The 18,052-nt window shown below is 38.4% G+C and overlaps 1 long non-coding RNA gene across 1 annotated transcript in view; it reads left to right on the forward strand.

The window, feature by feature from the left end:
- Positions 1-18,052, forward strand: part of LOC148189156 (uncharacterized) — a 224,776-nt gene that overhangs the window by 77,424 nt on the left and 129,300 nt on the right. Inside the window, exon 2 of the long non-coding RNA XR_015776972.1 lies at positions 9,639-9,752. This is a non-coding gene — a long non-coding RNA (uncharacterized LOC148189156). The remainder of the gene's footprint in view (positions 1-9,638; positions 9,753-18,052) is intronic.

Consider the following 18,052-nt stretch of genomic DNA (forward strand, 5'->3'; position numbering starts at 1 on the left):
AACAAAGGGCCAAAGTAGGAACATGATTACATCAATATTCATGGCATGATTTCTGTAAAACCAAACATATTATAAAAACATCATGTTTTGTTGTGGTTTCTTTCTTTGGGCATCTCTGGCTAATCTATTTGTATCCATTATTACACACATATCATTATAACTCGCAACTCAATGTAGCCAGTTTGTTTGCGCTCTTATTAAAATATATTCAACAATGCTTAAAACGCATCACAAAGGCTCCAGTGCAATACTAAATGGAGGCATTACACTTGCTGCGCTGATGTTTCAGAGCTATGCCAAATAAATGAATTTATTCATGCCATTTAGTTGTATCTGTCCCCAATTCTGTTTCACTTAATTTTTCAACTTCAGCTCCACTTTGTGTTTTTCCTTCCTTTCATTTTTGTGGTGTCTGCTGCTTTTTGCAATTAAGTCGCAGCGCGATCAGTCTGTCACTGTCAGCTCAGAATAGGGAAGGCAGAGTGTATGAGAGTTGAGTAGTCAGGGTGAGAAAAATGGGTTAGTGATGCATGTGTTGTATGACAACCCCTGACGGAAAAATATGTATTAGTATTAGCTTTTCTTGGATCATCTGGTCCAAGGAGGTCAACAACCCTGCTGATAAAGTGCATTCATGTGTTACGACCTTGGATAGGCATTGGATAACTAGCCCTGTATGGAAATAACACTCAGCCCAGATGAATGTGTGGCATACTCTGCAAAGTCTGCGCTGTTCTCTCTGACCTCTTTTTGCTGCACTTGGAGGACATGACTCTTCTTTTATTTAAATGCTCAAAGACGCTTTTCATATCTCAGTCAACAGTCTTGCCCAAGGATTGAGTGCAAAATGGACAGCACGGATACAAAGAGTATGTTAAGCAACTACAACAGATAGCTTGCAAAAACTAAAGATTTAAGTCCACCAGACACTTCAAGCCCAGTAATTAAGACATTTGAATAGGCAAACATGCCACGAGTGCAACAACTTTGCAGTAAGAACATCTCCAAAAATATTTGCTGTTTGTATCTGGCCATGAGGTCCTTCAGTTGAAGGCGCAGAGAGTTTGAAAAGCATACGACTGAACTGAACAGATGCAGTTTCCTGGCTGCTTATTTTAGTTCCTCACAGCGGATGTTTTTCCCATCTCTGTTCTTGCAGGGCTTCATGCCATTGATCTAAAATCCAGCATACATAAGCATATCTAAGGCAAACTTTTATTTTTGAAGATTTGGAGATGGAAAGTTGTGAATAGGAAAAAAAATACATGTAATGCTAGGAGTGTGAAAATAAGAATCTTGAAATTGTGAGATTTCATGACTTGCATAAATAAAGCAAAATGGAGTTATTTAAGCTGTCTGATAAAAGGCGATGACTCAGTTTGCTTCGATGATCATTAACAGCTGATTTTGTATTTTAAACATACATCTACAATATTCCTCTTTCATTGATTATGCATTATTCCAGTATTTCTTTCATGAGGAAAAAATGGTATCCTGCTACCTATGCAACCGTGAGGGATAAATATTTTGGCATTCTGGATGCTTGGTTAAAAATAATGTATTTTTGCATTCAATAATGAAATAAATGACGTTCATGAGAGCATCCTGGGTATGTGATTATCTAAATTGAACGTACTCCTGTAGGACCTTTAAGTCTGGCTTTGTTTAAATCATCATACAAAAGGCATGACTTGAATTTTCATCAATGTGTGTGTAAGTCATAGTATCATATTTGCAACAGACATCGACTGGGCTCGCTGTAAGGCAGAGGCAGCTGTGTTTTATAATGCAGTTTGCATTCTCTGTTCCCCATTAAATCCATTCCTCGGGACAGACTTCAACTTGTGACCTCTCTATTAGCCCTCATGCACCCGGCCTGGTGATTAGAGGAACATTAGGAAATTAAAGGCAAATTGCATTACCAGAGAAACAGATGGAGGTGCTGCTGAGGACCCAACATACAGGACACGGAACCTGCTGATGCTCAGACTTTTCACCCTTTCATCGGCCAATGTATGATGCTAAATGTCACCCCCAGGTAGCAATTTCTCAGGTGGCACATTCTGATAAAGGATGACGCCTTTTAGTTGCACCAGAGTGTTTTGGTGAGTTTGGTTGTATGGAGAGACTTTATTGTTATGGCTTAAATGGTTAAAAGGTGTGTGTTGACATTTTCTAAGACAGGCATAAGCATGAACTGAGGAAGTTTTTAAGTACAAAGACAAACAAATTCAGGTATGAAAATATTGGTGAATTTTGGATTTGTGTATAAAACATAGTTACGCACAGTTTAAGCACAGTTTTGTATGCACTGTTTGTAATTGAGGCCCATTGTTTCCTTAACGGCTGTTACACACCAAGCAGACGGTCGGACTGCCACCCATACGGGGGTGATGGTGAGCAAACATAGCTGCGGTGTGTCCCGCACTGTTGCTGACCCTCATAGGCTTTTTTTCAGCAGCTGTGGAGCCAATTAGTGAATGAAATCACTCTGGCATGATATCAATTATTCGATTATCGATTAATTGCATGTTAAGGGCTTAATCGAACATGCAAAATTGAATCGATTTATTGATAGGCTATGAAATGCAGGCAAAATATATGCAATATGTTGCTGTTAGCTTTGACTGAGGATAAAATGGATTTGGTATTCTTTAAAATAAGCAGGAGGTTTTTATAAGTTTTAATGTTTTTTCAAATAACGATTAATCGATTGTTAATTTTACCAATTAATCAATTAAGGGAAGCACTTACAATTTGCATCCCTAGTTGCCCACTTGTTCTGTGATGTCCTCTAGCTTCAGTGGTACCTTTTATGAGGAAAATAGCTGTAACTGGAATTTCAAAAGATCTAATCTATTTGACCTTAAATCTTAAAAGATAGACTAGATATTAACTACTGTCATAAATTAGGAAATAAAAGCACCTACAAGTTTAGCCTGCATAATTTATTCCCAATTTTCTCCACTGATTGTCCATTCCCCTTCTGGGATAGCTTATGAGACATATTAATATTTTAGATGTTGCCCCTGTAGAGATAGGGCTCATTGCTCATCCTCGGATGACACGGGCATGGTAATGAAAGGTGGCCTTTGAGCGTCGGAGGTAAGAGCCTGTATCACGTGCATTTGTACTGAACCAGGAGATGCTTTTCATGACTGATTTAACATAGACGGACCCATGGCAAGGTTTAATTCATTCAAACAAAAATATTCCACCGAGCTATTCTACTGCGTGTATTTCTCTGCCTGACTGTGCTCTTCTAAAAATGTGTTACTGCTTAGTTTTCCCTTCAGACTCACAGAGAACAGAATATCTTAAGTTTTGTGCTTTTATATTTCACAGAAACTAATAAATATGTATTTTTTTGTACGCTCACTCTTGGCCGGTGCTCAGTGCCTGGAGATATGGGTGTTGTGCCTGTGCTTTGACAGTGTGACAGGTTTAGTGCTGGAGGATTGTCAGATGTCTCTCTTGCCAAATATTGTCCTCAGTATCTACTTGCAGATTTCCCCTGAGCCCACGTCTTCACAAATACAAGGCTCACACAGGCGCGCCACCAAGGTGACACTTGTAAACAAATGCCAGGGATTCATGTAATTAAGGCTTCCATTATTTTATATCTATGTATGTCCTTCTACACCTATACAGCAACTAAGCTGCCAATATTTAAGTAGATTAAATGATGAGGGCAAAACTGTGGTTTACTGTAGATCTTTTCTGATCGCCATTTATATGCAACAAACCATGATCTGACTAGCAAGTGAAGACACATTACATCACAACATTAGATTTTTCCCTGCAGCAACGTAATTCCCATCTTTCGATCAAGTTTTTATCATATTGTTCCCTTTTGACTGCATGCACATTTAGAAAAATCTGGTTTCTTTTACATGGGAACATATTGACACTGTAGAGAGTGGGGTTTTTTCTTTTTCTTTTTGGATGTGCATGTCACAAACTGCAAAGACATACAACTTAGCTTAGGTCTGCATGTGTCTAAAATGCTCTTCCACAATAAAAATTTCAATCCTCCAGTTTGAGTAACCCTACCCTGGCTATGACCTTAATAAGTCAAAACACGCAATACATATTTTGGCTGCCACTTGAAGGCAGAAGAACTCCACAATGAACTGACAGATACATAGCGTGACATTATCACATTAGAGAGTTGTTAGGGCTTAGCAAAAATCTCTGCAAACAGTCGCCTGTTTACACATTTATTTGCAGTCCTGTTTCTGGTCACATAACAAATGTAAGTCCAATATTTATCCACCTCTTAGCTGCATTTTAGTCTCCACTACCTCCTGAAAGAAAATGATGTGTCTGCTTGTGAAGCTTGCTAGATGTTCCAGTTTCTCAACTAACTTTGTCTGTCTGCTGTTTGATGTTGAGCAGCTACTCTATAGTCAGTTTGGAGCTTATTTGCTGTAATTTAGTTGATGAGAGTGGTGAGACTTAGCCTCAGATCAGAGAGATGAAAAAACAAATTCGAAGTTGTCTGGAACCTCTCCGATCATTTTTTTTTTATTTCACAGGGGCGTTATCAACACGTGACCAGTGCAGGTTGGCCTCACAGCTGAGATGTAGAAGTAAATCAGAGCACATAAGGGCTCATGATTACAGTTTATGGATTTTGCATTTTAGAAAAGAAAAAAAAAATACATCCACTGTCTTCAAAGCAAATGTAACAAGAACAAGAGCATTCATAGTATTGTTGTAGAGTCAAAAGTCCTATCAGGTTTGTGGGATTATTGCAGTTTATGTAAACAGTGCTACTGTGTTCATATGGTAGGACTTAATTGTTCTGTGAAAAACACACAGATTTCTGGTCCAGTCACCAGTGTACTGTAAGCAGTGTGGACAGTGAGCCTCAAATATCAGTAAGCATAAAATCTCATATTTGTGAAACAGGATAGGGTGTTCCTACTGTGTGAGCAGGTCAAGCAAATGCTTTGGTGAATTTAGCACATATATAGGGACACAGGTGAACTTGATCCCGAGCATATTAAGCTAGAGCACAAACAAGAATATAGTAGGGTGCCTGCAGTGCAAACTGCAGGTGCACTATCCTCATACTGCTTCTAATTCTTGTTCCTCATCTTCTAGATTTTTTGTTTTTTTTAAACTCATTCTGCAGCATTGCCAACACATACACGAAAAATACATCAAAACCTGTGGAGTGTTTGGAAATGGTTGACTTTTTTTAGAGATTCAACAGCAAGTTTTACCAAAATCACAAAAAAACTGCATAAAATCTCTCATTCAAATGAATGGGAGATGGTCAAAAAATTGATGTGAAAAGAGCTCAAATCACCCCTCTTTGAAGCCATACTAAATCACCATAACTGAAATAGAAAAATAAGATTAAAACTTTAAATGGTTCATGGGACTTTATTTGGCTAAATGGGCATTTTGATAGCTTAAACGTCTTCTAAGAAGTTTCATGCTGTTTTTCAGATGGGTCCGATTTTATAATGGGTTTCTATGGAATGAAATGTTCACAGGAGATCAAAAGCAGAGTGTGGCTCATAGAGTGTGGAGGAACTGTGAGATCTTCTTAAAAATGTATCGAAAAAATTGCTCTTACTCCCAAAAGTTTCACTCTACATACACAATTTATATATGAACATGTAGAAAAACTTGTGCTGGTCACACAAGTTTTTTTGTAATTGTTTTTTTTGGAATCAAGCAGACTTATATTTTTGGCTCAGTGAGCCTCCGAAACAAGAGAACCAATAAAATAACCATTCACTCCTATAAACTGAATTGAGACATGTCTGGAAAGCTGCTGACCTTACCACTTTTCTGACCTGCTCATTTGATCGCAATATTGACACTACAAAGACAAAAAATTATATGTATGCATTCAGGAGAATCTCCCCTTTATAGCGATGTGTTATTTTGACAGTTGGACTGATGGTTTGACAGATAAAGGAGGCGTTTGAGAGCTCATAATTCCATTAAATTAACTGCCTCCTCTGAGCTGTTGTCTGCCCCTCCTCCCTTCACTCCCACAGGTGTCTAATTAATCACCAAATATGGTTACTGAAACAAACACAGAGACATCTGGGTGTGTTTGAAAAATGTCAGGAGCAAAAGCTCCATTGTAAACAGCATGTAAACATTATATATCAGCATATTTGTATGCTACTACTACTGCTGCAGCTACTTTTCCTACTGTGTTACCTGCAGGATGCAGTACAGTATGTAGTATCTCGTGAATGCTCTATGTAGCAGAGACACATAGTGTGGCAAGGGTACCGCAATGATTCAGATAGTGCACATGATCCAAACATTGTGTGCAGTACCTGTTGCACAAGCAGTATGTAGTATGCAGTATCTGTATTAGGCAATGGAAATAATATGCAGTACCTGTAGCAGGTAATAAAAGTAATACACAGTATCTGTAGTAGGCAATAAATATAGTATGCAGTACCCATAGTTTTTATTACCTGCAATATGTAGTACCTAAAGTATGCAGTAACTGTAGTTTGTAGTACTGGCCATATGTAGTATGTAGGGAATGTTGTAGAGACACACACAGTTTGTGGCCAATGTACCTCAGTGATATGGCCTGCTAATAATACCTTTACTACATATTAAATTAGTACTTGGTGGTGGTAGCAGGTACCCGTCAAAACTTCTTGGGAAATTTTCTAGTATTCATTATTATTGATCCATCAACATACACTTGAATATATATATTCAAATGTCTGTTCCACATTTATCTCAACATCTTGTGACACTAATGAGGCCTTTTGTCTTATTTCCATAAGACCAAAGGAAAGGAAATAGAAAAACACAAGTGGCTTCACAGTGGATGGTATTAAAAGAGGTAGATAATGTGAGTTCAGGCGTGGAATATGATTACAATTAAAAGATATGGCTTCTGTGAATAAACTGTATATTCAGCCTTATTTCTGTAGCTCTGCGAGCACACTGAAAAATACATGAAATCCACATTTACTCCAGTAATCCACATGGGGACAAATAAAAGAATGTCAGGTTAAAGTGAGGCTGTCAGAATTGAAACTTGTCTTATTTTACACTCTGGAATATATTTCTCGTGTTCTAGTGAAACAGATTGTCTCCCACAGCTGCAGGCAGTGCTCTTAACTTGTGCAGTAAAAGATGAAGTCATTCTGTATCACAGCAGTCGTGGAAAGTACGGAAAGAGACTCCCACTTTCGAATGTGGTAGTTACCTCTCCAAAAAGCTCCCATTACTGGACCGTCAGCTGAGAACAACATTGTCACTTTGTCACTCTCTGTATGTTACTTAATAATCACTGTGCTTTGATGCAACACAGGAGGAGAACTCAAGCAAGACATATTTTGAAAGCAGCAATTTATATCCATCTTTTGAACTTTGAAAGGCATGCTGAGACTTTATGTATTTTTTTTCTTTTGTTTTCTCCGTTCCGCCCCGTCCCCGTGCATCAACCCGTCTTTTTATAATCTCTGGTGAGCCCCAGAAGGACGGGCTTTGATAATGATGATTGACCCAGTATGTGGGTTTCAAGCAGCCAAGTTCTCACAGATAATTCTTCCTCTCTTTTCTCTGTTCGTGATTAGGTAGCTGGCACGTGGCAACTCAAACAGTGCCCAGAAATTTGATTGTGTTAACGCGATTGGGGTGAGGTCGGGGACTGCAAAGACCCATGGAAATCACCACACAGGGATAAGTGATGGCTTCAAAGAGAATCAGACTGAAAAGACCTCTTCTCTCCTTAACATGTCCCCGCCGTGATTTCAAGCCATTTTATAGGGTTTTAAGACACATCACAGGATACTGTTTACTGCTCTCTCTTTCTGTCTTCCTCTTTGTCTAACCCCCCTGTGTGTGTGTGTGTGTCTGTGTATCCTTTCTCAGGTTAGGCATTCTGGTACTTAGGCATTCATATTTTCAGCATTTTTTCGGCACATATTCTCAGTGCATAGGGCCATTGTATTAAAGTATTAAGTCTGTATCTGTCCCAGAGAACCATCTAATAGCCAATTTCATGCAAGAATGATGAAGACAAAAGTGGAGGGTTATTAGTGGAAAGGAGAATAGTTTGGTGTCACACCTCAGGGATCTTTGATAAGAAGTGAACAGGAATAACTATGGGCAGTGGCAGAGTAGTAAGACAGTGGCAGGGGCTCCTTGTAACTTAGTGATAAAGTAAACAAACCCACAACAAGGCAGACGCATGTCTTTCGGATTAATACACACACACACGCACACACACACTCACACTCACACACACTCACACAAAGAAAAAGGATTGACAGTCTTATTTGTGTTGGAGCTTACCCACGCAGAGCTATGGACCGGGTTGACATTTCAAATGTTTACATCAAAGCATAAAGCACCGTGCCTGCCTGGATGACTGGTACACCCATTAGCCTCTTTACATATGTCAACATTCCCAGGAAGAGCACAGCGAACAAAGAAAAACACTGTTGAGGGTACTTAAAAAGGAGGTTCTTCTTCAAAGTCGACAAATGAAAGAAAACGGGAGAATAAGCATTTAGCAAGTAAGAGCCACTTAATAAAAGCTTTCACATTTTCCAACCCAGAAAAAGGCTTTGCTCCTCCACCCACTACCCCAAAACTATCTGATGTGTTTCTGATACTGACAAAGCTGTCTTTTGGGCCATTGTTACTTGGCACTCGGTGCGTCTTTGCTGATATGATCAAAAGTGAAGAGCTCTAGATACATTTTTGATTGCTGCCCCACATGCACTGAGCATGGATGTGGCGGTAGCTGCATTGGGGCCCATGAACAAGTGTGTGAGTGTTCCCATCATAGAGCGTAATACAGTATTTAAAAGGTGAAATGCATAAAATAAGACATTAGTCCAAAGCTTGTCACCCAGTTGTGTGTACATTTTAATGATTTTGCACCATAGACTGTATAAATAATGGATGTAGCTACTGTGGTGTTATGGGTTTGCAGACTGCTGTTTTGAAGTCTCGAGTTTGACATTTCTGCCATTGCCATCTTTGTTTTGTGGAGCTAGAAGTGACCATATTTGGACAAGCGGTTTGAGCTGTGGAGAAGCAAGAGGTGGATCTTTACCTTTTACCTTTTGTCAGTTGTGCTGATATTGATTGCTGCTAAACATACCTTTATCAGCATTAAGAGAAACCTTTTTTTGTCTTAATGATCAATTCAACTTGGTCTGGTGCTGTGCTCAGTGACAGTTGTTTTTTGAAGTTGGAAACAAACACATGAAAAACAGTCAAAGCTTTTCCTTTACTGACATGACTAAAAACGGGGTTGCCATTTATTTAACAGATAGCTGGCTACCTATATACCTGTGAAAAAGTAGCAACTGAGAAGTCAATGCAAAATTTTTGACAAGTGGAGTTGAAATTGATGCAGAAACACAGCTTACTTGCTACTTTGTGTTAGTCCCAGGTTGGGGTAGATGTTGGATTCAAATTAAACCGGTGCTTTTGGGAGTCTCTTTTTGGGCGATTGAGAGGGTGAGGTGGGGCTGGGAAAGATTATTAAGATATTTTAACCACTAGGTGTCAAAATTGGACTTGTTTCTTTAAGTTTGTTACTTTTTAGAAAATGTGTTAATGACAGGGTGTTTCCTTCATCAACTCTATATTGAAATCATGTTTCTGTGTCTGACGTAAAGGAGGAACCTTCACAAGTCTTCACTGCATGCTGATGGGCAGAGGGGATACTCACCTTTATGCATGGCAGAGATAATGAAAGAGAGACTGAGAGAGACTGAATGCACCAGAAAGAGGTACGTTCTACACTGCATAGGCTGGTCATGAAAATCCCAGTTCTGACACTAAATCCACACACAGTTATGGAGAGGAGTACAACACATGCATGACACATTTTCAGGCATCTTACTTGCAATATTACCAGAGGTTGATTGGCCATCAGTACAATTAGTTAAAACGACTTGACATCACATATTGCATCTAGTTTCATAATTTTATTAAATTAAATTTTATATTTGGCAAACACAAGACAGCAGTGAAAATAAGCCACTCTCTAATGTTTGATAAAGAGCTGTTTATTAAGTGGTTACAGCCAGGCATGTTGGAGACTTTTCCTCCAGACAGCTGCTCTAAAGAGCGCATGGTTAAATATCAACACACACATTAATTACTGTCTGTAAATTAAAGTTTGGCTGTCTGTGACGTGCACAAGAGAGAGAATGCTGTGAGCAGCATCTCTTTCTGTGGTGCTGCTTAACAGTGCGCCAAATATCCTCTGACAATCAGGGAATCCTGTGTCCTTTATATATTATAAGTATCTATATAACAGGCGTAAGTACGTCCCATATGCATTAACAAATAAAACATGTAAAATTTTCATAAAAGCCAGACGAAAGAAATAAATGTTGAAACTAAATACATAAATAAGTGATGCATGTAAATTGCAATGGTAGAAGCATCCTACATGTTCATGTATGTCACCTGCTCAGACCAACTTGTTGGCACTCTTTGCTTCTGACGTGGCTTATAACTGACTTTGGGGCTTTTGTAAACACAAAACTCCAAACCTTATTTTGTACTGGCTTGTACTCTTGTTTTGGCTGTAGCTAATAAGGGATCAGCCAACTTTTGTGTGTGTGTGTGTGTGTGTGTGTGTGTATGTGTTAGTCCCCTTTCTGAACTGTGGTTTTTGTGGGTCTGTCTGTGAATGCAGAGCAGGTGGAACTGTTTATGAGGTTGATTTTTTCCCCAATTGCAGTTTGTTGAGTTAGACACATGGTTCAGAGAATTGATAAATTGATCAGATTGTGTTCGGATTTTTAAGAACCAATTAGATAAGATTAGTGGATAAAAGAAGCCGCTTGTGCAGAGACGAGTGAAAGCAAACTTTGATCTATCTATAGACCACAGCTGGTTTCATCCTAGTTAGGAAAAACGATGGACAACACTCAAACAAAAGCATGGTTGTTCTAAGGAATACATTGTTTTATTTCTATATGAGATACTGAACAGTTAACTCTTACTTTCACTGTGCTGGTGGTCTGCTGCTCTGTCTGTACCCAAAGTATACTCTGCACAGTGTATATATCTTCCAACAGTGTGCCAAATAACGGACCAGCTCCAAAAAAAAGAAATTCAATATGTGGTGGCAATTGCCATATTGTGGTGGGCGTTACAAAATCGACAATATCAGCTGCAGAGGATATTTATATATAGTTTTAACAGCTATAAATGGAAGAGATGGTATGCCAGCAGTGTTGATTTAGTTACTCGATTTGCTCTAAGGGCTGTTTGCTTCACTTTATTGGTTTGAAAAGCTGCTTAGTCAACAGATCCAATACAGTGTAATAATGTAACAATGTTTTTTGGGAGGGCTGGGCATACTCATTCCTATGAGCTGCCATTGTAGTATAGTCTGAAGACAAATATGTCTCTGACCTCTTTAAAAATATTGCACAAATAGAAAATCAAATGCAGTCATAAGTGGTCACTTGAGATACCTTTGATTCCCATTCTGGTGCAAGATATTAACAGCAGTCTACTTCAGCCTAATCTAAACACAATATCTAAATGCAGGACAGTGAGTCTGAACAATGTCTTGAACGTCTCTTATTATTCCAACATCTGTGAGTGCATTCATGTATGGCTGTAAGAGCTGAGGAAGGGTACGTTGTGTATCTCGGTCTCATCCCTGAAATGACAAACAGTTCTTTTCATCTTTCAAGAGAGCAGTGGCCATTATGATCAATGCAACACAATGGTATGCTTTAATGGACTTTCTTAAAGGGGATTGAAGCCATATATGAGCACTTTGAGGGGCCAAAAACATTCTGTGATCTGTGGCAATCTATGAACACTGAAAAAGTATCAGAGGAAGCGATATTCCTCCTCCACATCTCTGTTGCGTGGGAGGTTTATTAGCATCCCAGCAATTGTATTTGTATTCAGATAACATCAGAGGTAGGTGTGATTTGGACACATGTGTTTGTCTTTGACATTCAAGGTTCAAGGTTAACAGTTCAAGGTGACTGAATTTGTCTCCCTTGGGAGTGCATTGTCTTGGAAAAAGGAAAATTGCTGGGTCAAACCAGACATCACAGAACAAAAGTTTAAATAGAAACAACAGAAAAAACACAGTAAGACACATTAAATATTAGATAGGACATGTGTGTAAAACATTCGCTTGTGATAAACACTATGCAAATTAGACACTGAAAATTATAATCACGGGGCAAACTGCTGCTATGAGGGTACATATTCACTTGCATACTTACTACATATTCACACATTCTCATGTGTGCTATTGTTAAGACTTATTCTGCAATCATCCGTCACAAAAAATAGAAAGTAGAAGAAGGTAGATTTATTAGTCCTTTTTAGTTTAGTTTAAGTAAGTTTAAAAAATGAAATTACATTTAGTTTTATATTTTAATAAAAATATTATATGATTTATAATAAATATTTTTTATTAATAAAATGTAATATATTGTGAGTTTTATCAGACGTATTTGTGAAATAAAAGAAACAGACAAACAGCTATTGAAAGAACATTAAATAAAGACATAAAGAAAGGTAAACTCTTGTCAATTTTGTATCTAAGCTGGGAGACACCAAACAGACAAATACAAACATAATTTAGAATACTGATAGCAAGTTTTTCATCTTGGATATCCTGCATGTAAATAGAAACTACTGAAAAATGCAGTCCTCTGATTAGTTTTTGCTAAATTCTGACTAGAAAAGACATAAATGTAACTTGATCAAAATATAGATTGTAACATTAATTATATATCTCTGAGCTTGTGGAGACTGACACATTTGCAAGTTCTCTTTTTGTGATGAGTGGTAGATTTTCCCACCCTACAAGTATATTCTTATAATACTTTTGATACAAAATGTGAGCTGATGACAAAGGGAGGCAATATATATAATGGTCAGGCCACCTTTTAGATTGTTACTAGTGACTATTTTAGACATTTCATTTGTGCAGCTGTTTGACTGAATTACATTGTCATTATTTTCAAGGTATGTAGCCGATTAGATAAACCATGCACACTTTTAAAATGCTCACAATGTTCTCAGTATTGTTCCTAGATGATAAAAATGGACAGGACACTTACACTAAGAGAGACAAAGCTCAAAGTCTATTCTGCAGTGAAATGATGAGTTTATAGAGGTCAGTCAGAGTGCAGAGGGGTTATTATTCGATTGGAAGTCTTGACATACAGTGCGATATTTCTTGAGAAGTGAGTTTTTCAAGTGTGTACTTTCGCAGAAGATGATCTCTTTAAAGTTCCTCTCCAGGCATCGATTGAATTCCTCATTTCTGTTCATCAGAATTACATATTTAGATTTTTTTCTGGCTTAGATGTAGTCAGTTAGAATGCAGGATCCATGAATTTAATTTAAACTTCTCCCACCCGTTAGCCACTTACTAGCAGCTTGATTGTACTAGCTCACGTTCGACTCCGATCTTCAAACCTCTGCTTGTAAACTGAAATAGATAACATGAGCCTACTTCCTAAAGAAGGCTGGACACCGAAACCCGTCGAAGAATTAATTGTTTTTTTGTTTTTATGTTCTACTTTTAGAACCTGCCAATGAAATATAGGCATTTTAACTTTTTTTCCTAAAGATGAGCGCCTTGGTTCCTTCCTGTTTTTTCTGAAGTTGTTTATGCCCTTCACCAAAGAGCACCTTCTTGTTTGTATTACTAGTTTCACGAACCTGTTTTCTGGATTTACTTCAGATAAAATTAGCCTTTGGCTTGAATATCTTGTGAAACAGTTTAAGTGAAAGTGAGACTTATTTTCAAAGCTACACCTGGCTGTCTTTGTTTTATTGCAGCATTATGGAAAATCCCACACTTTGTATTGACAAGGTTGACTTGGCTCCTTAGGTCTGTGATGTAACAAACCTTGGAAGTCTGAATCCTCGAGGCTGCCATTGGTATACTGCGGTTCCAAGGCTGAATTGCTCAGCCATGGCACTGACTGCTTATTTTGCTCAAGATACGTCTTGTAGCCTAAAATCCTCCATATGGTCATGTTAACAAGGTTAAAATCTTGATTTACAGCAGATGGGGGTCTTTAATTCTACATATATATAATAGCGACAAGGTCATTACACTTGTGGAGAGGAACAACGAGCAGGCTGGTGCAGAAAGTTAAGAGCGAAGCAGAAGTGGTGGAGTGCATTTGCTGGTGTAAAGGGTAGGAGTAGAGCATTAGTAGAGCATTAAGAATGTGAAGATCCTTTTCCAGTGCTGTGCGCCAACAACTTTAAATTACATATAAAATACTGCTCAAACTGCCAAACACCAAATTCTGCATCTTGGCAAAAGTCTTTCAACAGAGGGTGCCATAGTGCAATTTAGCCTTTCATGTTGCCGAAATCCTGTGCATACTTTACATCTATAATAACAAGACTTATGCATAAAGATGTTTGGAGATCTTTTAGATCAGTGAAATATGAACAAAAATTAAATCACAGCACAGTTAACCGCCGCATACAACCACCCTGTTCTGTATAAAGTGAGTGGGCAACTCTCAGTTGTACAAAGAATAGCGTGAAATGTGGCTGCTGTCTGTCTGAGAGGGAGTTGACAGGATTTCAGAGCGTGGAAAATGGAAATAAGAAGTGCCATTGGAAGTGGCTGGTTCCTTCCTGGAGGAGTTATTGGTGTCTTCTGTTTGCTTCTGATTACCTTGCCAGCCCAATTTCCACAATTCCATGTCTATTTACTTCCCATTTTTATTTACATGGATCTTTTAGGCCATTTCTCTTCGATTTCCTAAAACAATTTGGGTATAAACAAGTAAACTGATGCATGTGGCAGCTAACAGAAGATAAACCAAATCTCATATCAGCCACGCTGCTGGTCCACATTTGTTGCGTTTGTGTCTTTTTTTCATTGTTCTTGTTTTGTACTGTATAAACAAAGATTGTAAAGGAATACAAAACTAAGGGGTGGGATGGGTAAGTCTGCAGTGACTTAATGCCATCATTGGCTACCATATGCAGTATCATCACTATGCACAACTCACCCATATACTGTACTAGTCCTTAAGTCCCCGAGATTCATCAGCAACATTTTTATTTTACATCTTTAAGCAGAAAAGGGGCAAAGGACACTAGTAGAGGACCTGTGCAGGTCGTGTGGAAAGTATCTTTACTGTTTCACACTAACCTTTCCATAAGAGCAGGCTCTTACTCTCAATTATTTTCATGAATTTTTCATCGCTCACATAAGCAGCACACTTCAAATAGCTTAAAAGCTCCACTACAACTATACGGCCCACAGGCAACCATCAGCTGCCCAGATCTATCTTTAAGCAGTGAATGCAGCTCATCATAAGGAGGCAAGGACGGCAGGGTCACTAGAAGGAGGACAACCATTATGTAGTTATTCTAAAGCCATTAATTCTAAACCTCAATTCTTGTAATTAATGGAAGTTTGTTAAAAAAGGCTATTTGAGTGCCACTTCAAACAGCTTATGCTTTGAACAAATTAGAAAAAAAAACAAGATAAAATTGGATCATTAGCTGTGGGGTGGGTGTTGCAAATGATATGATCTTGTCTTTTACTGACAGCTGCTGAACGGTCTGTTAGTCATTTATGTCACTCTTCTAAGCATTTTGTGTCCCTTGTCTTGAACTGACGTTCAATTTCCCTTAAGCACGGAGACATCAGGGAAGCAAAGTGGCTTCAGGTAAGAAAACAATTCCTGTTTAATTTGCGGTTTAAAGACTGCTGGAGAGGGTCAAACTAGCCTCCTAGGGATTCTTCTCATGCGGCTTTAACAGATGAAGGCAGCCATATGTTTTTCCTCACTGTCAGCACTTGACAGAAGCCCCTAAGAGAACGTTGTTAACAACAGGTGAAGGGAGGCCTGGGGGAATAGCCTTATTGGCACAACAGAATGATCAATCTGACCGCATCATTAGCATGTAGGTCTTGTGCTCTTTGGTGAGGAAATAGTGTTTGTAACCCTGATATTGAGTGTGGTGTAATATGTGAGTAATGCTGCTGCAACGCAACAGCAAACATTCAGAATCAGCTTGACATCAGTGTTAAACTGTTGATTAAAGGACCTGTAAATGAGACTGACAGCACGTTTAATTCAGTTTTATTTCTTTGGCACTGAAGCTTTGCTTTAGATATGTTTACATAATTTGCCTTTTGCATAAAATAAAATAAAAAAAAAAAAATCTTCAGATTCTATTCCTTGTTGATCTACCAACCCAGTGTGGTTATTAGTGGCAACATTAAGTGCTTTTTAATAATACAGGTCCCAGATGTCTGTTTGAAATGACGTTTACTGACAAGTGGGGGCAGCACACACGCCTTCAAGGGAATGCACTGTCAGCTGAAGAAGATCAACGTGTTTATCTATTTACAGCGCAGCCAAACAAAGCATCTTGTCAGGTTGATTGAATAAAGAAAACTAAAGGAAATGCTCAGCTATGGTTTCTAAAATGGCAATACGAAGCATGCATAGACTTCAGTCTTGCACAAGAAGAAAGACATAACCACTTACAACAAAATTACTATATGAGAATTACAGAATTGAAATACATTCAGCTAGCATTGAAAAAGTGTCAGGCAGAGTTTAAACTAATAGGATTAATTGAAGGAGATGTATGCAGCTGTCAGAACATTAATATATCAGCTAACCAGTATTTGCTACCGAAAGACAAAGTAGAGTAATGGTGTCCCGAGCAGAGAATAAAGGCACCCTCTCTGTCTATATTGTAACTTAAAGTTTCATTTTTGTGGTAGACGGTCTAGTCCTGCCTGCGTATTAGTGCGTGTGTCCCTGTGAGTGTTTCCCACTGGCTAGCTGATCGCCGCTGCTCTGCACTGCACTCACTTTGTTCACTCATGTGAACAAAGTTATTCCACTCAAAACAAAAAAAATACTTTCTTGTGTATTTTATTCACATGGTGTCTGAGAAGACGCAGTGGACCACTTTAAAGCATTATGCTGCCATTCAAAGTAAAATAGCTAATAGGTTATGAACTAATGCTGCTTATTTTGTCTGACAGGCTACTGCTGACACCAGCTGTCAACTAAACGGACAGTGACCTCCAAAAAACAGTGAGCAATGTCGAAAGAGTTTTTTTTTTGTAAGAACTATTGTAGCACAAAACATTTAATCCACCCCATTTGTTGCTGTTCATTTACGTCTGGCAAGCCCCTGGCTGGCTGAGAGATCTGCAGTTACAACATTGTGGCCCTATGTCAAAAATTTCAACAATTGAGTGTTGAAATGTGTTTTTATGTGTCCTTGAGAGCATTTTTTGAAGATGCACAATGTTTGTTACACTTTTTTATTGACAAGTGAAATCACTGCATTTCACTTGAGTACTTACTTTACTTTGAGAAAGCCTCACTTCTTTGTTCTTCTTCTTATTTTTTTCTGAACTGGCAACTCCTTTATGTTTAACACTTCAGTTTTTGGATTGTCCATCCATCCTCCTTGTGATATGCCAAGGACACCTTGAGGGAATTGACTCAAAATCAGCACAAGCCTCAAGGATGAGTTGATTCCATTTTGGTGGTCAAAGGTCACCTCACAAAACACATTTTTGGCCATAAATCAGGAATTAATATGTTAATTATGAGATAATTTCACACGAATACCTTATAGGATAAAATGATAAAGTGATGACCCTTTATGTTCAAAAGGTCAAAGGTTGACTTCATAACTCAGGAACAGAAGAAGAGATATTTGGTCGGATACTGAATTGGTGACACTAATCTTGAGTGTCCACCTTAAAACTTTGCTGATTGTATAACTCTTGTGTGCTGCTGGGTTGAAGATGCATCTGAAGCATCTGTGTTTTAGAAATTGTAGCTTCTTTGCAGCAACATCCATATTTGAGGCGCTGTCAACATCATAACCACATATTAGTGTATATAGACATGGATTTTTACTAAAACCTGATAGGTTGTCAGAAGCATACATCTGTGAGGCAGTTATTATATATATGTGTGTATATATATATATATAAAGCAGCAGAAAATGTCCAGAATTGACCAGAAGCCAATTCACAGAAAGCGCCTGTGGATGTGTATGCTGGTGTGTGCCT

The sequence above is a fragment of the Plectropomus leopardus genome, chromosome 7, assembly GCF_026936395.1.
Source record: "Plectropomus leopardus strain MGB_pleo_1.0 chromosome 7, ASM2693639v1, whole genome shotgun sequence".
Taxonomy (NCBI): domain Eukaryota; kingdom Metazoa; phylum Chordata; class Actinopteri; order Perciformes; family Serranidae; genus Plectropomus; species Plectropomus leopardus.